Here is a 25,182-nt window from a genome sequence, read left to right on the forward strand (position 1 = left end):
ACCTTGTCCCTACTAAAAATACAAAAATTAGCCAGGCATTGTGGCAGGCACCTGTAATCCCAGCTACTCGGGAGGCTGAGGTAGGAGAATCACTTGAACCCAGGAAGTGGAGGTTGCAGTGAGATCGTGCCACTGCACTTCAGCCTGGGTGACAGAGTAAGACTCTGAAAAAAACAAAAACAAACAAACAAACAAAAAAAAAACAAAAAACTGCTCTTAATTCAGTTACCAAAGACCTTCATGACACCAATGGCCAAAAACCCCATTGAATCCCTGTCTTATGTGAATATTCATCAACAGTTGGTACAGTTGTTCCCTCTTTCATCAGTATCTGTGACACCTCTTGATTTTTCTCCTACCTCTCCAGCAGCTCCTTCTAGTTTCTTTTGTGGAACTTCCTATTCTAACATCTCTTAACTTAAATGTTAGTGTTTCACATGGTTCTCTACTTAAGCATCTTATTTTCTCACCATGTCTTCTCATTTTTGCCTACAGAGTCTACATGTAAGTGTTGATCATTTACGGAGCTCTTTTCTGAGATCTAGAAATATTTAGTACGTATTTCTTCCTTGAGGTACTACTGGCACCTCTGAATCAACATACTCAAATGGTAAACCTTGTTTCTTTTGCTAAAGCGACTTTTCTTTTTCAAATTCACTCCAAACCCCATATCTAATCAGCCAAGACTTTTCCTCACATTTCTTCCATCCATTGCATTCCTGCAGCCATAGTTTTAGTTCAAATCCCTATTAATTCATCCTTGAGCTGTTCTCATCATTTCCTAACTGCTCCTCAGCCTTGCAGAATGGAAATTTGATTATATAACTTCCTTATTTGGACTTTTCATTTCCATTCCCCACTCCTTAAATAGATGGTCCTTAAAGACTCATCTGCTTCTATCTTCTCAAACTTTATCTATCTCTGCCTCCCAGCATGCTCTATACTTGAAATGAATGGTTCTGAACCTGGGAATCTGGCCCCACAGGGAATATTGGCAATGTCTGAGGACATTTTGTGTTGTCACAACTGGTGGTGGTAGTGCTACTGGTATCTAGTGGGTAGAGGCCAGGGATGTTGCTGAACAATCAACAATGAATACAACAGCCTCCCACAACAAAGAATTATCCAGTCTCAAATATCAGTAGTGCAGAGGTCCAGAAACCCTGCTACAGACAAATGAAGCATGCATATTTTACCAAGAGAACGGAACTGCTGTGTGGATCTGAAACTTTGAATACATTTATAAGTACCATGTCCTTTGCCTGAAATATCCTTTCCTCATGTACACTCACCTTCATCCTGCAAGCCTCAGTTCAATGTATCCTCCTCTGTAAAGGGGTTTACTCATCCTCCCAAACATTGGTGACCTATCTTCATGGTTTTATGGAAACAATAGGCATGTGATTCAGAGTCAGAATGACATTGGTTTGAAATATGACTCCACCTTACAACTAGTGTGTACTGGAGCAAAGTAAACTTTTTGAGCCCCAATTTCTTCTTCTGAGATTTGTGAGTACAAAATACCAAGCCAACAAGTTTATCATTAGGACCTAATCAGATATTGATGCAAGGGAAATCCGGCTTCACATTTATTACCCCACTGACTGCTAATATTAACTTGGCTGTTTTTGCAGGTTATCACTTACATAGTATATGAAAAGGATGGATCTTCTCACATGAAGAATGCATATTCTTCAGTAAAAGAAATACAAATGATTAGGCTCCCCAACTAGAGCTTCCTAAAATGCTTTCAAGGTTGATTTGCAGGTGAATTTAAAACAAGAAAACTAACTGTAAAATGTGTCTAATATCTGTCATGAGCTACACTTGGATAATTGGGTTGTTCCAGCTGGGAAACTGTATTACACCTGATGCATCTATTAATACTTTTGGAAATATGTTAGCTTATGCAGATTATATAATGAAACCAGAATTTGCAGTTTAGTTGGGAACATAGGACTAGAATTCTAAAATAAGCAGAAACAGAACACTATAGCTTATAATCAACTAGTACAATTTTGGTACAGAAAAGTGCTATATACTTTTCTATACACAATTTTTAAGTAGTGAAAAGGTAGTACTTACAACTAATATATGAAATGGAAGCTAGCTTATCCATCATTGTGTTTGTGCATGCATGTGTATTTCCACTTTCTCTCTTCTTTCCACTCCAACAAAACTTTTTTTTGATCAGGTGATTTTGTAGCATGGAAGATGCAATATGAGCGCTCTAGACCACTTATTTAACAGGGTCACAAATATCGAATAATCAGAGTGATGTAAAACTATAAGGAAAACATGTATGAATGTATTTGAAATAACTTTCAATTTAATCATGATTATTCCACTGAAGCTTCTGCAACAAATGTTTACTTGAGAATTTTTTGAAGCTGCTTTTTTTTTTAAACTTGTGATGAATTCAACATTACAGTAAGCAGAGCCATTCTGTCTGCAGTAATGTTCTTGCATCATCTAAGCTATTCCCAGAGGAAATAATGGATAAAGGAAAACCAAGTAAAAAATAACTTTTATCAGATCTACTGTAAAAGCCTTTTCTGACATCAAGGGCATATGGAGATTTTCTTGATAGCCTGACTCCATGTGATTTAGTTTACTAATTATCTTACTTCCCATCACCTATTTACTCTAAGTAACTTGACATCTGAATATATACTTGCATGCATAAAACTATATATATTATGAGAAAATATAGCATTTATACCACTTTGAGCATATCCTAAAGCATGCCTTAAGTTTAGTAACACATATTTGTGATTCTAACAGAATCATGTGTTATACAATTTGAAACAGGATTAGTTCTCCTATTTTGCTACTTTTTATTATCGGTTAATTTAAGTAATAAAACTTTGAAACATTTATAACATTACTAGGTAAACTGTCTACAGTTATCTGATTTCTGACATTAAATGTCATTTCTTATTACCAAATGAGAAAAAATTAAAATATTCTTTCTCCTTGAGATTTATGTCACTTATAGTCCAGAAAGAGTCTCAAAATATAAAGTGACAAAATATATCACTTATGTCATGTAGTCCAGAAAGAATCTCAAAATATAAAGCAATATCCTTCAATATAAGTTTATTAAAAACCTGTATGCCAGCCAGGTGCTGTGGTTCACACCTGTAATCCCAACACTTTGGGAGGCTGAGGTGGGCGGATCACAAGGTCAGGAGTTTGAGACCAGCCTGGCCAATATGGTGAAACCCCATCTCTACTACTACTCTAATACAAAAATTAGCCAGGTGTGGTGATGCACACCTGTAGTCCCAGCTACTCGGGAGGCTGAGGCAGAAGAATTGCTTGAACGCGGGAGGCGGAGGTTGCAGTGAGCCAAGATTGCACCACTGCACTCTAGCCTGGGTGACAGAGCGATACTCTGTCTCAAAAAAACAAAAAACAAAAAACCTGTATGCCATAAACAGTATTTTTAACTGGGAGGTGAATTAAAACCTATGAGAAAAAAATACAACAGACAAATAACTATTATTACTAGTTCAGTACATAAAAGTTCTCACAAATGAAAATGGAAAAATTACACTAATAGAAATATTATAAGGAAATGTGTATAGGTTATTTTAAAATAAGCAAAATACAGATGGCCTAGAATATAGAAATGGACAAGGTTACCTGTTATCAAATACATTGAAACTGGAGAAGCAAGATTATTAATTTACCTGCCATATGGTTCATTTTCTTTTTTTTATGTTTTTATTTTCATTTCTTTTTTTATTTTATTATTATTATACTTTAAGTTTTAGGGTACATGTGCACAATGTGCAGGTTAGTTACATATGTATACATGTGCCATGCTGGTGTGCTGCACCCATTAACTCGTCATTTAGCATTAGGTATATCTCCTAAAGCTATCCCTTCCCCCTCCTCCCACCCCACAACAGTCCCCAGAGTGTGATGTTCCCCTTCCTGTGTCCATGTGTTCTCATTGTTCAATTCCCATCTATGAGTGAGAATATGTGGTGTTTGGTTTTTTGTTCTTGTGATAGTTTACTGAGAATGATGATTTCCAATTTCATCCATGTCCCTACAAAGGACATGAACTCATCCTTTTTTATGGCTGCATAGCATTCCACGGTGTATATGTGCCACATTTTCTTAATCCAGTCTATCATTGATAGACATTTGGCTTGGTTCCAAGTCTTTGCTATTGTGAATAGTGCCGCAATAAACATACGTGTGCATGTGTCTTTATAGCAGCATGATTTATAGTCCTTTGGGTATATACCCAGTAATGGGATGGCTGGGTCAAATGGAATTTCTAGTTCTAGATCCCTGAGGAATCTCCACACTGACTTCCACAAGGGTTGAACTAGTTTACAGTCCCACCAACAGTGTAAAAGTGTTCCTATTTCTCCATATACTCTCCAGCACCTGTTGTTTCCTGACTTTTTAATGATTGCCATTCTAACTGGTGTGAGATGGTATCTCATTGTGGTTTTGATTTGCATTTCTCTGATGGCCAGTGATGGTGAGCATTTTTTCATGTGTTTTTTGGCTGCATAAATGTCTTCTTTTGAGAAGTGTCTGTTCATGTCCTTTGCCCACTTTTTGATGGGGTTGTTTGTTTTTTTCTTGTAAATTTGTTGGAGTTCATTGTAGATTCTGGATATTAGCCCTTTGTCAGATGAGTAGGTTGCAAAAATTTTCTCCCATTTTGTAGGTTGCCTGTTCACTCTGATGGTAGTTTCTTTTGCTGTGCAGAAGCTCTTTAGTTTAATTGGATCCCATTTGTCAATTTTGGCTTTTGTTGCCATTGCTTTTGGTGTTTTAGACATGAAGTCCTTGCCCATGCCTGTGTCCTGAATGGTAATGCCTAGGTTTTCTTCTCAGGTTTTTATGGTTTTAGGTCTAACGTTTAAGTCTTTAATCCATCTTGAATTAATTTTTGTATAAGGTGTAAGGAAGGGATCCAGTTTAAGCTTTCTACATATGGCTAGCCAGTTTTCCCAGCACCATTTATTAAATAGGGAATCCTTTCCCCATTGCTTGTTTTTGTCAGGTTTGTCAAAGATCAGATAGTTGTAGATATGCGGCGTTATTTCTGAGGGCTCTGTTCTGTTCCGTTGATCTATATCTCTGTTTTGGTACCAGTACCATGCTGTTTTGGTTACTGTAGCCTTGTAGTATAGTTTGAAGTCAGGTAGCATGATGCCTCCAGCTTTTTCTTTTGGCTTAGGATTGACTTGGCGATGAGGGCTCTTTTTTGGTTCCACATGAACTTTAGAGTAGTTTTTTCCAATTCCGTGAAGAAAGTCATTGGTAGCTTGATGGGGATGGCATTGAATCTATAAATTACCTTGGGCAGTATGGCCATTTTCACGATATTGATTCTTCCTACCCATGAGCATGGAATGTTCTTCCATTTGTTTGTATCCTCTTTTATTTCATTGAGCAGTGGTTTGTAGTTCTCCTTATATGGTTCATTTTCTAATGCAATGTTGCTACTCAGTATTTATGGGCATATGAATAAAAGGAAATGATTTTATATATTTCTGGTAATCATATAAATTAGAATAACTTTATAGGGAGAAATTTGTCTTCCAAATAGCAGTATCTTTTGACATAGAACGTTCCTGGAAATTTATCCAGAGGAAATAACATAGCCATAATATATATTCATTGCAGCATGGTTTACGATCTACAAACAGTCAGAAATAACCAAAATATACAAGAAATGGGCTTGATTTGAATAAATTGTATTATACTCCTGAGAAGGACTGTGCAGCCATGAAAAAGATATTCTAGAAACATATTTACTGCCATAAGATTTCGTAACTTATGATTATCTGAAAAAACATAGCTTCCAAAAATGCATATCATGATTCTATGTTAGAATCTTTTAGTCATAAGAATTGCTTAAATTTACACAGGTAATAAAATTCTATTGTAATGTGTGCCCAGCAAAGTGAGGAGCCACTGTGAACCCTTGTGAACAGCTTTCCACTCAGGACTCATGGAAAACCATGACAATAGCCCTTCATGACTCAGAACAGGAAAGCAGCTTTAAGGAATCAGTTATCACATCATCCCCCAAGAAACAGGCTCCTATTGTCCTCTTATGATTCTGCCTTTCCACCTTCTGTCTCTTTTCCTCATTATATAATTTATTTATTATTTGTTTCTTCTATGCTCTCTACCTCTGCTGCTATTACTGCTTCTCTTTCTGTGTGTTTGATTGTGTTTACTTGTGATTCTCAAAAAATACTCCCTGAGAGAGAATCCCATTGAGTCTGGTAGTTAGCATCCAATATGGCATGCCCAAACTAGACAGCATTCTTAATGGTAGGTTACCTCTTTAGCTCCTGATCTAGCCTCTATCTGGTTATCTTTGGTTTCAGCATTAATTCATGATCAAAACAGTGTTATCTGGGACAGTAGAGTCACACGACACAAAGCAAGAAGCAGCCACCCTTTCTTGCCTTTCTCAAAAGGGAGTTGTAGAAATGTAGAGGACATGAAGAGTTGCCTTTCTGTGGTGAAATTATAGAAGTTATAATATAGAATCTATATCACCGATCTTTTTTCTTATTAATGGTTCATTTTAATTACCATTATCATTATCTGCCTATAAAGAAAAAATTAGTAAGAATAAGTTTTGCTTTTCATTTCAAATCACTTGGTCTAGTCTCCTGCCTATAAGGTATTCTATCCCTGCCAGTGACGATTTGTAAACCTACGTGTCTTCAAAAGCATTCATTCTATCTCATCCATCATTCTGTTGGCTATTCTTGTTTCACTTTCCATTTTGATTCCTGTAAGAACCTGTAATTGATGTTTAGTAATGTCAGAGGCTTCTAAACCCTAAAACACCCCCTTCATCCATTTACATCATGTCTTATTTCACCTTTCTCTAAAAAAGTATTGGGATATGGTAGCTAAGTAATTACTTAGATTGTATGCAGATTCTTGTAGCACTCAGTTTTGAGGTCATCTGACCCAAGAATACCTTGCCTTTTCAAAATTTAGTGGTTCTTTTCTATCTTAAATTGTTTCTTCATTTTCAGAACCTTGGTTTTTTCCCACTTGCTTATTTCCTGACTTCAGAAATAATCCTCTAAAAATTTGCTTATCTATAGGGATATTATTCAATGTCCTACTTAGTGTCACCCCAGTCTATGTATTTCCACTTCATAAGCCTGCTGTTATGATCCATTTTCTTCCTGCTCTAGCACACAATGAGTAGTGGTGGGTTCCCCCCACCCTTATTTGACCTTTTTATTCTATCATGAATTTGATCCTGCTCTTTATAGACTTTCCATAACTCAAGTCATGTTTATTAGTATCTGCTCTGTGGAAGATGTTGTACTGCTCACTCTGAGGCCAGTCCTTGCCCTTTAGTGGAGAAAAGGAATGAATGTATGTAACTTTAACAGAGGGAGGAGGAAAAAGAAGAGGACAGATAGATAAAGACTGTACAACAAATGTCAGGAGAAAGTGGGAGAATTAGTGAAGGGAAGAGGAATCTGAGGAGTACAGAAAACACTGATAAGGGCTATTATAATTTTTCTTCATATCTTATATGCATAACATGAAAGGTATTAAAGAAATTATTTTGAGTTGAAATTTGTTGAATCAGAAAAATATAATAGGATATCAGTGTGGGGAAGGGGTGCAGAAAATCATTCAAGATGGAATGAGTCATAGTCAAATGCAGCAGAATGAAGACTAAGTAAGGAAAACTTTTAAGAGAAACCATTAAGAACCTTCAGGAATGCATAGAAGGCAGAAATACAAATGCCATATGTTGCAAGTAGAATGTGGCAAAGATTATTACCCAAGCATCTGAGCATTTTGGTAGTGAAAGAAGACAGGAAATTATAGAGGAGAAGGTAGATAAATGGCATAAGAATCAGTCAGAGTAAAACTAGAAATAGAAGGATGATCAGCACTTCTCAGAACAGTGTTGGGCAGCTCAAAGTATAAGCTGATATTTTTGACAAAATGTTAAAAAAATTTGTGTAGGCAATATTCAAAATATGAAGATACACAATAAATAGAAAATAGCAAAAAGAGGAGACTATTGCAAGAACATTCACATTTATATCAAAAATAAAAATTGAAAATCTCTTCATGGGAAATAACAATCTTTCAAACATATGGTGTTGATAACACTGGATATCCACATGCAAAAAAATGAAATTAGATCTTATACAAGATACAAAAATTAACTCAAAATGTATCAAATACCTAAATGTAAGAGTTAAAATGATAAAATTTTGAGAAGAAAGCATGGGGGAAATCTTCATAACATTGTCATTGGCAATGATTTCTTTGTGACACCAAAAGCACAGGCAACAAAAGAAAAAATAAATTGGACTACATCAAAAGTAAAAACTTCTATCCATCAAAGGACATAATCAACAGAGTGAAAAGGCAGCCCAGGGAATGAGAGAACATATTTGCAGAAAATATATCTCACAAAGAATATCCAGAATATATAAAGAAATTCTATAACTCAACAACACCAAAACAAATAACTCAATTAAAAATAGGCAAAAGACTTAGACATTTATCCAAAGAGGGTATACAAACAGCCAAAAAGCATATGAAAATACGCCGAACATCACTAATCTTTAGGGAAATACAAGTAAAAACAACAGTGAAATATCCCCTGACACTCATGAAAATGGCTACTTCTTAAAAAAAGCAATGTCAATGAGGAGGTAGAAAAATTAGAACCCTTCTGCACTACTGGTGGGAAAGTAAAATGGGTGGGAAAGTTATGGAAAATAGTATGGCAATTCCTCCAAAAATTAAAAATAAAATAACCATACGATCCAGAAATTCCATTTCTTTTTTTTCTTTTTTTTTATTATACTTTAAGTTTTAGGGTACATGTCCACAACGTGCAGGTTTGTTACATATGTATACATGTGCCATGTTGGTGTGCTGCACCCATTAACTCATCATTTAACATTAGGTATATCTCCTAATGCTATCCCTTCCCCCTCCCCCCACCCCAAAACAGGCCCTGGTGTGTGATGTACCCCTTCCTGTGTCCGTGTGTTCTCATTGTTCAATTCCCACCTATGAGTGAGAACATGCGATGTTTGGTTTTTTGTCCTTGCCATAGTTTGCTGAGAATGATGGTTTCCAGCTTCATCCATGTCCCTACAAAGGACATGAACTCATCCTTTTTTATGGCTACATAGTATTCCATGGTGTATATGTGCCACATTTTCTTAATCCAGTCTATCATTGTTGGACATTTGGCTTGGTTCCAAGTCTTTGCTATTGTGAATAGTGCTGCAATAAACATACGTGTGCATGTGTCTTTATAGCAGCATGATTTATAGTCCTTTGGGTATGTACCCAGTAATGGGATGGCTGGGTCAAATGGTATTTCTAGTTCTAGATCTCTGAGGAATCGCCACAGTGTCTTCAACAATGGTTGAACTAGTTTACAGTCCCACCAACAGTGTAAAAGTATTCCTATTTTTCCACATCCTCTCCAGCACCTGTTGTTTCCTAACTTTTGAATGATTGCCATTCTAACTAGTGTGAGATGGTATCTCATTGTGGTTTTGATTTGCATTTCTCTGATGGCCAGTGATGAGCATTTTTTCATGTGTCTTTTGGCTGCATAAATGTCTTCTTTTGAGAAGTGTCTGTTCATGTCCTTTGCCCAGTTTTTGATGGGGTTGTTTTTTTCTCATAAATTTGATTGAGTTCATTTTAGATTCTGGATATTAGCCCTTTGTCAGATGAGTAGATGGCAAAAATTTTCTCCCATTCTGTAGGTTACCTGTTCACTCTGATGGTAATTTCTTTTGCTGTGCAGAAGCTCTTTAGTTTAATTAGATCCCATTTGTCAATTTTGGCTTTTGTTGCCATTGCTTTTCGTGTTTTAGACATGAAGTCTTTGCCCATGCCTATGTCCTGAGTGGTATTGCCTAGGTTTTCTTCTAGGGATTTTATGGTTTTAGGTCTAACATTTAAGTCTTTAATCCATCTCAAATAAGGTGTAAGGAAGGGATCCAGTTTGAGCTTTCTACATATGGCTAGCCAGTTTTCCCAGCACCATTTATTAAATAGGGAATCCTGTCCCCATTTCTTGTTTTTGTCAGGTTTGTCAAAGATCAGATAGCTGTAGATACGCGGCATTATTTCTGAGGGCTCTGTTCTGTTCCATTGGTCTATATCTCTGTTTTGGTACCAGTACCATGCTGTTTTGGTTACCGTAGCCTTGTAGTATAGTTTGAAGTCAGGTAGTGTGATGCCTCCAGCTTTTTCTTTTGGCTTAGGATTGACTTGGCAATGCGGGCTCTTTTTTGGTTCCATATGAACTTTAAAGTAGTTTTTTCCAATTCCGTGAAGAAAGTCATTGGTAGCTTGATGGGGATGGCATTGAATCTATAAATTACCTTGGGCAGTATGGCCACTTTCACGATATTGATTCTTCCTACCAATGACCATGGAATGTTCTTCCATTTGTTTGTATCCTCTTTTATTTCCTTGAGCAGTGGTTTGTAGTTCTCCTTGAAGAGGTCCTTCACATCCCTTGTAAGTTGGATTCCTAGGTATTTTATTCTCTTTGAAGCAATTGTGAATGGGAGTTCACTCATGATTTGGCTCTCTGTTTGTGTGATATTGGTGTGTAAGAATGCTTGTGATTTTTGCACATTGATTTTTTTTATCCTGAGACTTTGCTGAAGTTTCCTATCAGCTTAAGGAGATTTTGGGCTGAGACGATGGGGTTTTCTAGATATACAATCATGTCATCTGCAAACAGGGACAATCTGACTTCCTCTTTTCCTAATTGAATACCCTTTATTTCCTTCTCCTGCCTGATTGCCCTGGCCAGAACTTCCAACACTATGTTGAATATAGGAGTGGTGAGAGAGGGCATCCCTGTCTTGTGCCAGTTTTCAAAGGGAATGCTTCCAGTTTTTGCCCATTCAGTATGATATTGACTGTGGGTTTGTCATAGATAGCTCTTATTATTTTGAGATACAGCCCATCAATACCTAATTTATTGAGAGTTTTTAGCATGAAGCATTACTGAATTTTGTCAAAGGTCTTTTCTGCATCTATTGAGATAATCATGTGGTTTTTGTCTTTGGTTCTGTTTATATGGTGGATTACGTTTATTGATTTGCATATGTTGAACCAGCCTTGCATCCCAGGGATGAAGCCCAGTTGATCATGGTGGATAAGCTTTTTGATGTGCTGCTGCATTCGGTTTGCCAGTATTTTATTGAGGATTTTTGCATCAATGTTCATCAGGGATATTGGTCTAAAATTATCTTTTTTTGTTGTGTCTCTGCCAGGCTTTGGTATGAGGATGATGCTGGCCTCATAAAATGAGTTAGGAAGGATTCCCTCTTTTTTCTGTTGATTGGAATAGTTTCAGAAGGTATGGTAGCAGCTCCTCCTTGTACCTCTGGTAGAATTCGGCTGTGAATCCATCTGGTCCTGGACTTTTTTGGTTGGTAAGCTATTAATTATTGCCTCAATTTCAGATCCTGTTATTGGTCCATTCGGAGATTCAACTTCTTCCTGGTTTAGTCTTGGGAGGGTGTATGTGTCCAGGAATTTGTCTATTTCTTCTAGATTTTCCAGTTTATTTGCGTAGAGTTGTTTATACTATTCTCTGATGGTAGTTTGTATTTCTGTGGGATCAGTGGTGATATCCCCTTTATCATTTTTTATTGCGTCTATTTGATTCTTCTCTCTTTGCTTCTTTATTAGTCTTGCTAGCAGTCTATCAGTTTTGTTGATCCTTTCAAAAAACCAGCTCCTGGATTCATTGATTTTTTTAAAGGGTTTTTTGTGTCTCTATTTCCTTCAGTTCTGCTCTGATCTTAGTTATTTCTTGCCTTCTGCTAGCTCTTGAATGTGTTTGCTCTTGCTTCTCTAGTTCTTTTAATTGTGATGTTAGGGTGTCAGTTTTAGATCTTTCCTGCTTTCTCTTGTGGGCATTTAGTGCTATAAATTTCCCTCTACACATTGCTTTGAATGTGTCCCAGAGATTCTGGTATGTTGTGTCTTTGTCCTCGTTGGTTTCAAAGAACATCTTTATTTCTGCCTTCATTTCGTTATGTACCCAGTAGTCATTCAGGAGCAGGTTGTTCAGTTTCCACATAGTGAAGCGGTTTTGAGTGAGTTTCTTAATCCTGAATTCTAGTTTGATTGCACTGTGGTCTGAGAGATAGTTTGTTATAATTTCTGTTCTTTTACATTTGCTGAGGAGTGCTTTACGTCCAACTATGTGGTCAATTTTGGAATAGGTGCGATGTGGTGCTGAAAAGAATGTATATTCTGTTGATTTGGGGTGGAGAGTTCTGTAGATGTCTATTAGGTCCGCTTCGTGCAGAGCTGAGTTCAGTTCCTGGATATTCTTGTTAACTTTTTCTGTCTCGTTGATCTGTCTAATGTTGACAGTGGGGTGTTACAGTCTCCCATTATTATTGTGTGGGAGTCTAAGTCTCTTTGTAGATCTCTAAGGACTTGCTTTATGAATCTGGGTGCTCCTGTATTGGGTGCATATATATTTAAGATAGTTAGCTCTTCTTGGTGAATTGATCACTTTACCATTATGTAATGGCCTTCTTTGTCTCTTTTGATCTTTGTTGGTTTAAAGTCTGTTTTATCAGAGACTAGGATTGCAATCCCTGCCTTTTTTTGTTTTCCATTTGCTTGGTAGATCTTCCTCCATCCCTTTATTTTGAGCCTATGTGTGTCTCTGCATGTGAGATGGGTTTCCTGAATACAGCACACTGATGGGTCTTGACTCTTTATCCAATTTACCAGTCTGTGTCTTTTAATTGGAGCATTTAGCCCATTTACATTTAAGGTTAATATTGTTATGTGTGAATTTGATCCGTCATTATGATGTTAGTTGGTTATTTTGCTCATTAGTTGCTGCAGTTTCTTCCTAGCCTCGATGGTCTTTACAATTTGGCATGTTTTTGCAGTGGCTGGTACCGGTTGTTCCTTTCCATGTTTAGTGCTTCCTTCAGGAGCTCTTTTAGGGCAGGCCTGGTGGTGACAAAATCTCTCAGCATTTGCTTGTCTGTAAAGTATTTTATTTCTCCTTCACTTATGAAGCTTAGTTTGGCTGGATATGAAATTCTGGGTTGAAAATTCTTTTCTTTAAGAATGTTGAATATTGGCCCCCACTCTCTTCTGGCTTGTAGAGTTTCTGCCGAGAGATCAGCTGTTAGTCTGATGGGCTTCCCTTTGTGGGTAACCCGACCTTTCTCTCTGGGTGCCCTTAACATTTTTTCCTTCATTTCAACTTTGGTGAATCTGACAATTATGTGTCTTGGAGTTGCTGTTCTCGAGGATTATCTTTGTGGTGTTCTTTGTATTTCCTTAATTTGAATATTGGCCTGCCTTGCTGGGTTGGGGAAGTTCTCCTGGATAATATCCTGCAGAGTGTTTTCCAATTTGGTTCCATTCTCCCTGTCACTTTCAGGTACAGCAATCAGACGTAGATTTGGTCTTTTCACATAGTCCCATATTTCTTGGAGGCTTTGTTCGTTTCTTTTTATTCTTTTTTCTCTAAACTTCTCTTCTTGCTTCATTTCATTCATTTTATCTTCCATCACTGATACCCTTTCTTCCAGCTGATCGAGTCGGCTACAGAGGCTTGTGCATTCGTCACGTAGTTCTCATGCCGTGGTTTTCAGCTCCATCAGGTCCTTCAAGGACTTCTCTGTATTGGTTATTCTAGTTAGCCATTCATCTAATCTTTTTTCAAGGTTTTTAACTTCTTTGCCATGGGTTCCAACTTCCTCCTTTAGCTCAGAGTAGTTTGATCGTCTGAAGCCTTCTTCTCTCAACTCGTTAAAGTCATTCTCCGTCTAGCTTTGTTCCGTTGCTGGTGAGGAGCTGTGTTCCTTTGGAGGAGGAGAAGCGCTCTGATTTTTAAAGTTTCCAGTTTTTCTGCTCTGGTTTTTCCCCATCTTTGTGGTTCTATCTACCTTTGGTCTTTGATGATGGTGACGTGCAGATGGGGTTTTGGGGCGGATGTCCTTTCTGTTTGTTAGTTTTCCTTCTAACAACCAGGACCCTCAGCTTCAGGTCTGTTGGAGTTTGCTGGGGGTCCACTCCAGACCCTGTTTGCCTGGGTATCAGCAGTGGAGGCCTGCAGAACAAGGGATGTTGGTGAACAGCAGATGTTGCTGCCTGATCGTTCCTCTGGAAGTTTTGTCTCAGAGGAGTACCCGGCCATGTGAGGTGTCAGTCTGCCCCTAATGGGAGGTGCCTCCCAGTTAGGCTACTCAGGGGTCAGGGACCCACTTGAGGAGGCAGTTTGTCCGTCCTTAGATCTCAAGCTGCGTGCTAGGAGAACCACGACTCTCTTCAAAGCTGTCAGACAGGGACATTTAAGTCTGCAGAGGTTTCTGCTGCCTTTTGTTTGGCTATGCCCTGTCCCCAGAAGTGGAGTCTACAGAGGCAGGCAGGCCTCCTTGAGCTGTGGTAGGCTCCACCCAGTTCGAGCTTCCCGGCCACTTTGTTTACCTACTCAAGCCTTGGCAATGGCAGGCACCCCTTCCCCAGCCTCGCTGCGGCTTTGTAGTTTGATCTCAGACTGCTGTGCTAGCAATGAGCAAGGCTCCGTGGGCGTAGGACCCTCCAAGCCAGGTGCAGGATATAATCTCCTGGTGTGCCGTTTGCTAAGACCATTGGAAAAGTGCAGTATTAGGGTGGGAGTCACCCAATTTTCCAGGTGCTGTCTGTCGCCCCTTTCTTTGACTAGGAAAGGGAATTCCCTGACCCCTTGTGCTTCCCAGGTGAGGCAATGCCTTGCCCTGCTTCGGCTCACGCTTGGTGCACTGCACCCACTGTCCTGCACCCACTGTCCGACACTCCCCAGTGAGATGAACCCAGTACCTCAGTTGGAAATGCACAAATCACCTGTCTTCTGCGTCGCTTACGCTGGGAGCTGTAGACTGGAGCTGTTCGTATTTGGCCATCTTGGCTCCACCCCCAGAAATTCCATTTCTGGGTACATACCCAAAAGAATTGAAAGTCAAGTCTCAAAGAGATTATTTGTATAATCATATTCATAGTAGTAGTATTCACAATAGCTAAAAAGTAGAAGCAACCCAAGTGTTTATCAAAAGATAAATGGATAAATAAAATGTAGGGTATACATACACTTTATTCAGCCTTAAAATGAAATTCTGACACATGCTACAACATGGATAAAACTTGATGACGTTATGCTAAGCGAAATAAGCCAGTCACAATAGGGCAAATTCTATATGATTCCACTCATATGAGGTGTCTAGAGTATCAGGTTCACAGCGGCAGAAAGTAGAAATGTGGCTGTCAGAGGCTGGGGAGCGGGAAGAATGGGGAGTTACTGGGTATACAGTTTCAGTTTTGCAAGATGAAAAGAGTTCTGGAGATTAATTGCACAAGAACATGAATGTGCTTAAACACTGTGCCGTGATTGCCCCTGTAAATAGCTTCTGCCCTCCAGCCTGGGCAATATAGTGAGATCCCACCTTTAACTTTTTTTGTAATTAAAAAAGTGTTTTTGTTTTTATAGAGTTAGAGGGTACAAGTGTAGTTTTGTTAAGTGGATATATTGTTTAGTGTTACTGTCACCCAAATAGTGTACATTGTATCCATTAGGTAATTCCTTATCCCTTACTCACCCAACCCCACCTGTACTCACACCCTTCTGAGTCTCCAGTGGCTATTATTCCGCTCTCTATGTTCATGTTCATGCATTATGTAGCTCCCACTTATAAGTTAGAATATGTGGTATTTGTCTGTCTTTTTGTGAGTTGTTTCACTTAAGATAATGGCTTGCAGTTTCATCTATGTGGCTGTAAAAGACATGATTTCATTCTTTTTTATGACTGAGTAGCATTCCATGGTATATATAGACCATATTTTCTTTATCCATTCCTCCCCTGATGAACACTTAGGTTTGTTAAACATATGAGTTCAGGTATCTTTGTGATATAATGATTTCTCTTCCTTTAAGTAGATACCCAGTAGGGGGATTGCTGAATCGAATGGTAGTCCTAGTTTTAGTTCTTCAGGAAATCTCCATACTGTTTTCCATACAGATTGTATTAACTTGCATTCCAACAGTTTATTTTTTTAACTTATATTTTAGGTTGAGATGTACATATATAGGTTTGTTTTATAGCTAAACTCTGTGTCACAGGGGTTTGCTGTACAGATTATTTTGTCACCCAGGTACTAAGTCTAGCACCCAAATAGTTATTTTTTCTGATCCTCTCCCTCCTCCCACGGTCCACCGTCAAGTAGGCCCCAGTGTCTGTTGTTCTCCTCTCTGTGTTCATGTGTTCTCATCATTTAGCTCCCACTTATAAGTGAGAATATGCAGTTTGGTTTTCTTTCTTCTTTTAAAAACAGAGTCTCACTCTGTCTCCCAAGCTGGAGTACAGTGGCACAAACACAGCTAACTGAAGCCTTGACCTCCCAGGCTCAGGTGATCCTCCCACCTCAGCCTCTTGAGTAGCTGGGACTACAGGTTCACGCCACTATGCCTCGCTAATTTTTGTATTTTTTCTAGAGTCAGGATTTCGCCATGTTGTCCAGGCTGGACTCAAACTCCTGGGCTCCAGTGATCCACCCACCTCAGCCTCCCAAAGTGCTGAGATTACATGCAGGAGCCACTGCACCCAGCTGGTATTTGGTTTCCTGTTCGTGTGTTACTTTGCTAAGGATGATGGCCTCCAGCTCCATCCATGTTCCTGCAAAAGACATAATCTCATTCTTTTTCATGGCTACATAGTATTCCATGTTGTGTATGTACCACATTTTCTTTATACACTCTGCTATTGATGGACATTTACATTGATCCCATGTCTTTGCTATTGTGAATAGTGCTGCAATGAACATTTCTGTGTATGTGCCTTTATGGTAGAATGATTTATATTCCTTTGGATATATACCCAGTAGTGGGATTGCTGGGTCAGATGGTAGTTCTGTTTTTAGCTCTTTGAGGAATTGCCACACTGCTTTCCGCATGGTTGAACTAATTTCCACTCCCAATTTTGTTATCTTTGTAGGTTTAAAGTCTGTTTTGTCTGAAATTAGGATTGCAATCCCTGCTTTTATCTGATTTCCATTTGCTTGGTAGATTTTCCTCCATCCTTTTATTTTGAGCCCACAGGAGTCATTACATGTGAAATGGGTCTCTTGAAGACGGTATACTATTGGGCCTTGCGTCTTTATTCAGCCTGCGACTCTGTGCCTTTTAAATGGGGCATTTAGCCCATTTATCAATGTTAGTATTGATATATATGTGGGTTCAATTCTGTCATTGTGTTGTTAACTGGTTATTATGCTGGCTTGTTTGTGTGGCTGCTTTGTAATGTAACTGGTCTGTGTGTACTTAAGTGTGTTTTTGTATTGGCTGGTAATGGTCTTTCTTTTCCATATTTAGTGCTTCTTTCAAAATCTCTCATAAGGCAATTCTAGTGGTAACAAACTCCCTCAGCATGTGCTTATCTGAAAAATATCTTATTTCTCTTTTACTGAGGAATCTTAGTTTGGCTGGACATGAAAATCTTGGTTGAAGAACTTTCTTTATGAATGTTTAATATAAGCTCCCAATCTCTTCTGGCTTTCTGCCAAGAGGGCCACCATTAGCTTGATGGGGTTTCCCTTGTAGGTGACCTGCCCTTTCTCTCTAGCTGCCTTTAATATTCTTTCATTTTGACCTTGGAAAATCTGATGATAAATGTGTCTTGGGGATGATCTTGTGTAGAATCTTTCAGGGATTCTCTGTATTTCCTGAATTTGGCTGTTGGCCTCTCTAGCGAGGTTGGGGGAGTTTTCATGATGATATCCAGAAATGTTTTCCATGTTGTTTGCTTTTTCCCCGTCACTGTCAGAGATGCCAGTGATTGGTAGATTTGGCCTCTTTATGTAATCCCATATTTCTCAGAGGTTTTGTTCATTCCTTTTCATTCTTTTTTCTTTATTTCTGTCTGACTGTCTTACTTCAGAGAGAAATAAGAGCCAGTCTTCAAGTTCCAAGATTGTTTCCTCAGCTTGGTACATTCTACTGCTAACGCTTGTGATTACTCTGAAATTATTATAGTGTGTTTTTTAGCTCTATCAAATCAGGTAGGTTCTTTTTTATACTGGCTATATAATTTGTCAGCTCCTGTATCATGTTATTGTGATTCTTAGTTTCCTTGCATTGGGTTTTGCTTTTCTGAATCTTGATGATCTTCATTCATGTCCATATTCTGAATTCTATTTCTGTCATTTCAGCCAGCTCAGCCTGGTTAAGAACCCCTGTTGGATAACTACTGTGATTGTTTGGAGGACATAAGACACTCTGGTCATTGGAGTTGCTGGAGTACTTGCATTGGTTGTTTCTCATCTTTGCATGTGGGTGTTTCTTTAACTGCAGTGTAGATTGAGAACAGTCAGTAGACTTGTTTACTAGATGTTTTCACAGGGCTAAGGCTATGTGCAGGGTCATTATTTGTAGCTGACTTGTTTTTTGACTTCACAGAAGGGTTTGTTAGCAAGGTATTTTTGGTGTTGAAGGTTTGGGACATGATCCAGTAGGGGGTGCTTAGGCATAGTGGTCAGTTGGTAGGCTCTTCCTCAGTCATGTGGCTCCCCTGTGTATCCTTGTAGTTGCAGCCATGCTCTCTCTCAATGTTTTGAAAGTGTGGGCTCCTCTCCCTCTTGAATGCTGGCGGTAGATTGCAGGTTGCCACTCCCAGCTGCCCACCACAGTTCTGGGGTGATCTCAGGGTTTATGTTTCCTCCTCAACAAAGACAGCAGAGGAAGGGACCTTAGCAGTGATTGTGGCCCAAGGGCCTTTTACTTGTCTCCTGGGGCTCCACCCCAGACAGACGCAGGTCAGCAATCACTCAATGTGATCAGCCTGGGATTGGGGTGCGGGTGCTGTGACCCACAGTTTATAATCATTCTCTTTTCTCCACATTCTTACCAACATCTGCTTTTTTTTGTTGTTACTTTTTAATAACCATTCTGACTGGTATGAGATAGTATCTCATTGTGGCTTTGATTTGCATTTCTCTAATGATTAGTGATATAGAATATTTTTCATATGTTTGTTGGTCACATATATGTTTTCTTTTCAGAAGTCTGTTCATGTCCTTGCCTACTTTTTAGTAGGGTTGTTTTTTCATGTTGAATTGAGTTCCTTGTAGATTCCAGATATTAGCCCTTTGTCAGATGCATAATTTGGAAATATTTTCTCCCATTCTGTAGGTTGTCTGTTCACACTATTAATTTTTTTTTCTGTACAACTTTTTAGTTTAATTAAGTACCATTTGTATATTTTTATTTCTGTTGCATTTGCTTTTGAGGTCTTAGTCATGAATTCTTTGTCTACGCCAATGTCCAGAAGAGTTTTTCCTACATTCTCCTCTAGAATTGTTATAGTTTCAGGTTTCACATTTAAGTCTTTAATCCATTTTGATATTTTTGTATATGGTGAGAGATAGTGATCCAGTTTCATTCTTCTGCATATGGCCATCCAATTTTCCCAGCACCCTTTATTGAATAGGGTGTTCTTTGCCCAGTAATTTTTTTGTTGACTTTGTTGAAGATCAGGTGTAGGTATGTGGCTTTATTTCCTGGTTCTCTATTCTGTTCGCAAAGGCAGAGGAGCTCTCCAACAGTTCAGATACCTGTGGTCTGCCACAGGGATAAGAGGAGCCAAAACACTCCCACCTACCCTTTCAATGAAACACCTAGTTATTCAGCATTCCTAGCTGATCTCTGCCAGCGCTTGGTTCCTTTTCTGTGCCCCAGCTTCTTCCCATGAGTTCTCTGCTATGCTCCAGCACTCTCTGCTTGCTGTGCTATTCAAATTATGATTATTCATTTGTAACTTTGGTTCTTCTTTCTGAGGAGACCTGAACATCCAGCATCTCTGTTTAGCAACCTTGACCTCCTTTTTCATCTCTAAAAAAGGGAATATTTTTAAAATGGTTAATATGATAAATTTTGGGCTATGTGTGCTTTGTTACAATTAAACAAGCAAACAAAAAAATAAACTCCTCATGTTCTGGGAAGACTTTCCACCTTCCCTTAGTCACTGGCCTTTTTATAATTCCATGGAGGTTCCAGGATCCTTCTTGTCTCCAGCCTTTGCTGTTTTTCTCTTCACCTGTAAGACTCTTCCTCAGTTCATCCCCTGGCTATGTTCAAAGCTTTCAAAACTTTCTGTGAAAACAAACAAGCTTTTCTTGACCATCCAAATCAAAATTACACGCTTGTGTTTTGATGTCTTATCTCCTACTTTTTCCTACAATAATTTCAAGTGTACATTTTGGAGGTGATCATTTCTTTTAGCCTGTCTTCTCCTCTAGACTATAAGTTCCTTGAGGGCAGAGAACATAGTCCACTCGGTACACAGCTGTATCCTCAACAGCTGGGTGCTTGTGTGGTGCTGAGTTAGTGTTCAGTAAACACATATTTAATGAGTAAATGAATCTAGTTGATAATAAAATAAATTGCTTTTAGATTAAATGTAGTTGGATAATTCGTTGTCAAAGCTGATGGAATTCTGGATAAGTGTTAGTAACCTTTGAGGAATACAAGTGAGATTAATATAGTTAATTGGTAGTTGTCATTTATTCCCATTCTTTTCTACATACTTTCATATAACACAATGTAGAAAGCTAAAAACTACATTATCTGACTCTCTTCAAGCTAGGCCTCTAAATGGCAGTTAGGTTCTACCAGGGAGCCCCACTCTGAAGATCAGATTACTTGGAAGCCATTTTCCTGCTACAGCTGTTGTAACTGCTAGCAAAGCATTCATAAAGATATATCTGTTTGTAGCCTGACTCAGGGTTCCCATGATAAGTCATTAACTCCCGGCCATGAGATACAGATGTGACACAGAAGATATGACACCAACAGCATCTTCCTCATCTTTGGATCTCAGCTATGATGAGTCTAGTGTCAGATGCTGACTTTCAGTCCCTCATATTTAAAACCTTAAGTCCTTATATTAAACCTTTTTCTGCTTAAAATACTTCACATTGTCAGTTCACTGCATTGAAGCTGGAAAGATACACGTAAAGTATCAAAAAGACTAGAACTAGAAAATGGTCAGTTTTCATATTATTGATCAATAGCCTTAAACTCAAGCCATGGCAAAATTCTGGGAACAATTACTAAATGAACTATTTATGATAATTTAAAATGTAACAAAAGTAATCACACAAAGCTAGCATAGAATCATTAAAAGAATGTCATGGCAAAATAACATTAATTGTTTTCTGATAAACTTATAGTAAAAAATCAGCAGAGTCCCATATTCATTGTGTGCTTGGATTTCTTGAAGCATTTATCAAAAATCCCTCATGTAACCATCTCTGAGAATCCTGTCCTGGATCACTTGAGTATACTTGATAATGGTCCTCTATGCTCATATATCATTTTTCTTCATTTTTATATGATAATCAGTATCCTGTTAGTTTGTAGTTATATTTTCAAATCTGTCCCTCCCTCATCTCTGTATATTTGGAGCTTATGACTGGGAAGAAACATATATTATTTAACCATATAAACCTCTGACATAGTACAGTGCTTGTCACACTTTAGGTATGCTCAATAAAATTGAATACTTGATGTTGAACTATGATATAACTAGATAAACTCATAAATGATTTAAAATATTAACCTCAAATGCACTCATTAATGGATCTATATGAAGTGGAAAGAAGTCTTAATTAGAATCACCACAGGCTTTTTCATTCTAATGGCGTAATTGTTTAATCCTAGAAAGAAGTGTTGCCTTATCTTGAGCCTCTTATCTTGTGGCATACTGTATTAAATTGATCCAGCATAATTTTTTATTCTGCTTTGCAGTTGAGCTCATCATTTTGTTTGGATGGTGTTCAGCCTCATCAACTTGATTTATAAATTTCTTAAAGGTTCAGGCTTTATCTACCTCTTTTCCTCTGCTCACATCAGTGCTGTGCCAGCAGTGGCTGTGCAGAGGGCCCTTTTTGCATGACCATTTTCTTGCAACTGGTTCCCTTCCTCTTATCTAATTCCTCTGTTGGCCTCCAAGACTCTACGGAAGGTCTTTTTTCAATTTGAGAATTAGTAGGGGATCAACAGAAGCTATTGTGTGTTGCCTTTCATTTCATCATTCAGAATAAACTGACTTTTTTTTTGGACAACACCCATGTACTTAAGACGCCCACATATTTGGAGTAAATCACTGTAAATAGGCGATCAGCAGAAAACAACAGCCTGTAGAACACATTACCAAGGAGCAGCAGGCAGCCAAGTTTTTTATGACTGGGCTACTAGCCACCAATTTAAAGCTTTAATCGGAACACGCTTACACCACACAGAAGTCTGTTTTTCTGCACAACATAAATGGAAGGGGACAAAACACTGCTGCCTTAATTTACATTGATATTTTTAAACATGATTTTGGCTTTGAGTTGGTAAACATCCTTTGGAAAATGCATATCCAAAAAATGAAGGATGCTAAAAATAAGAGAATGTATGTAAATATACATGAAAATAGGTCTTTTTAAAAGTTACATCCACCACCACCCTTACCCCCTACCTTTTAGGTTAACTTGCAACTAATTGGCTCTGGCAGTATTAGACTCGGTCCTTACATAATGTCACCAAATATTTCTCTGTCTTTTAGTTACTAACAGTGTTATTAGTAACTTCATTCTATTTCATTTGAATTCTGGAGAGCCTTTTTAAATTTTGATATTTTCAGTTCCATGCTGAAAACAAGCACTTTCCAAGAAAAAAACTATTTTGGAGGTGACTTATTGAGGGCGTTCTATTCTACTAATGATATTCTACCACGAAGCATTGAATGTGAGCTTATAATCATAAAAATACTTGATGATGCCTTTTTATCCAAATATCCAAGAGCATTAAAGGAAATAAAAACTCCATCTATTTGTATACTACTTCTGATAGAGAATAAAATAAACAGGCAGAAAACTTGAGTTGCTGTGCAACACATAGTATCAAACTGTTGAAAGGAATATTTCTGATTCCCTGATACCAAGTCTAAACAAACATGCCACTTTCCATTGACAGCTCACGTTTTACCTTCAACTTATGCTCTGACTTGAGTCTCCAGTCTATGTCCTTCTTGCTACTTAAAAAAATCCTTTTCACATATTCCTTCCTTCTTACCCATTTTTCCATCCCTCTGCTTCTAGGACTTCAAAATCTTCTGAAATGTACCTTCACAAACCCCTTGGGAGATTTCAAAGAAACAGGTAAGCCCATCTCATGTTTTCCCTATGCACACACACACACACAATCCTGTTTTAAATTAATGTAAAGACCTACTTTGCTGGAGAGAAGAAAGAGAGATGTCATAAATGGCAACCTACTAGTGCAAAGAAAGGTCAACACTGTGGTCTGGGACCCAGGCAGCCCTGGCACTGGTCCCACAAGACTTGCTTTATGTTTTGTTTTGTTTTCAGCCCTTCAATCCACATGTCTTTGCTCTGACAAGGCTGCATTTCTGTAGTTCTGTTTACATGTGATGCTTGCAGTTGGGAGACTTGCAAAACACCAAGGCCTGAAAAAGCACTAAGAGTTGCTTCACCTTAAGAACAGCTGTGAAAATTCAAGAGCTAATCGTGAAGCTCCTTCTCTTTATTGCAGCCAATTGTTCTACTTCTCTAGGCGCTCGCTGCCTTGCTACTCAAAGTATGGTCCAGCAGCATTACCATCACCTGGGAGCTTGTTAAAAATGGCCCAACCTCTGACCTCTAAATCAGAATCTTCATCTTAACAAGATCCCCAGGTGGTCCAATTGCACATTAAATTTGTAGCAGCACTGATCCCAAAATGTGTTCAGCTCCTGTCTACATGATTTGACAAAATGGTTCTTAAACCAGAAGATGATATTTGCAAAACTTTTTAGCTCTGAGAGATTTGGCTCTGTATATTCAAGCCTTAAATTGTGGCAAATCTCCACAGTGCTGAAAACGTTTTTGGCTTCTCAATTCTACACATAGAGATTTTTCTCTTTTACCTTTGATTTATCTTTTCTTTTATTTTGACAACATATCACCTTTATTTCTGAAAAAGTATTTGGTCAATGAAGCTCAGATCTGATGGCCAAATGAACCTAAGATCTCTGGTCCTGCTTCTAATTCCCACATCTCCAATTCAGACTTCGGGACAATACTTTTCAGGCAAAATATCAGAGCAGACACAGTAAGGAACACAGCCTCACATGAGGAAAGGAAAGGAGATGGAATGCCAGTGCTTACTGGAGGCTAATCAATTACATCAGTCAATTTAAAACCATGGCCTAATAGCACCATCCTCCACCAGTTGGGAGAAATAGGTCTGGGGCATGAGGCTGCACATCTCACTCTGGGGAAACTGTTCAAAGTGAGCTTCCTGAGGTCTTTTAGGATAGCTTCCTCCTTCTGTTTTTTTTAAAAAGTTATTTGTTCATTTATGCATTGGAATGTGCACAAACCTTATTTCTGCCAGAAAGTATTAAGGACTGTATAATCATTTTTACTTAGAAATGTGTTAGGAACATACACACACATAAATTACCCAGTCTTGATTATTTCTTCATAGCAGCATGAGAATGTACTAATACACCAGCTTTGTTGCTTACTGGCTGTCCGACCTTACCATGTTTGCTGTTTTCCCTTCTGTGTCTGAAAAGGGTGGACTAGTTTAGCACACCTTTCAGATCCCAATCTGCTTTACAATCCGATGCTGCCAATGGCTCAGAAGCTTTAAATGTTATTAGATATATTATACCTAAAAGAGTGATCATTTTGATTAGTTATTTCCTTTTTGGTTGCTTTGTTTGTTCATTTATTTTTAATTTTGGAGAACTTCTAGCAACTGCCACTAAGCATTATGGAAGAGGCATTTAGATGATGTCTTCATCTTATTAAAAATTCCATTAACGTTTTAACACCACATTCCCCAAGAAGTGTTCCTTAACATGGTAATATGTTACATGTTAAAAAGTTGATTCCACTGTCAAATAAGTTTGGAAACACTGGATTAAAGTGAAAAAGAACCATCTTTATGCCATGCTAATTAGGGCTTTAGCATGTTCATGAGAATTGAGAATCTACAAGAACCAAGGTATGACACGGTTGCAAAATTTCCTAAATTTATTTGACCACAGAATATTTTGGGGGTGAAATATTCCAAGGGACTGTTGT

The sequence above is a fragment of the Pongo pygmaeus genome, chromosome X, assembly GCF_028885625.2.
Source record: "Pongo pygmaeus isolate AG05252 chromosome X, NHGRI_mPonPyg2-v2.0_pri, whole genome shotgun sequence".
NCBI lineage: Eukaryota > Metazoa > Chordata > Mammalia > Primates > Hominidae > Pongo > Pongo pygmaeus.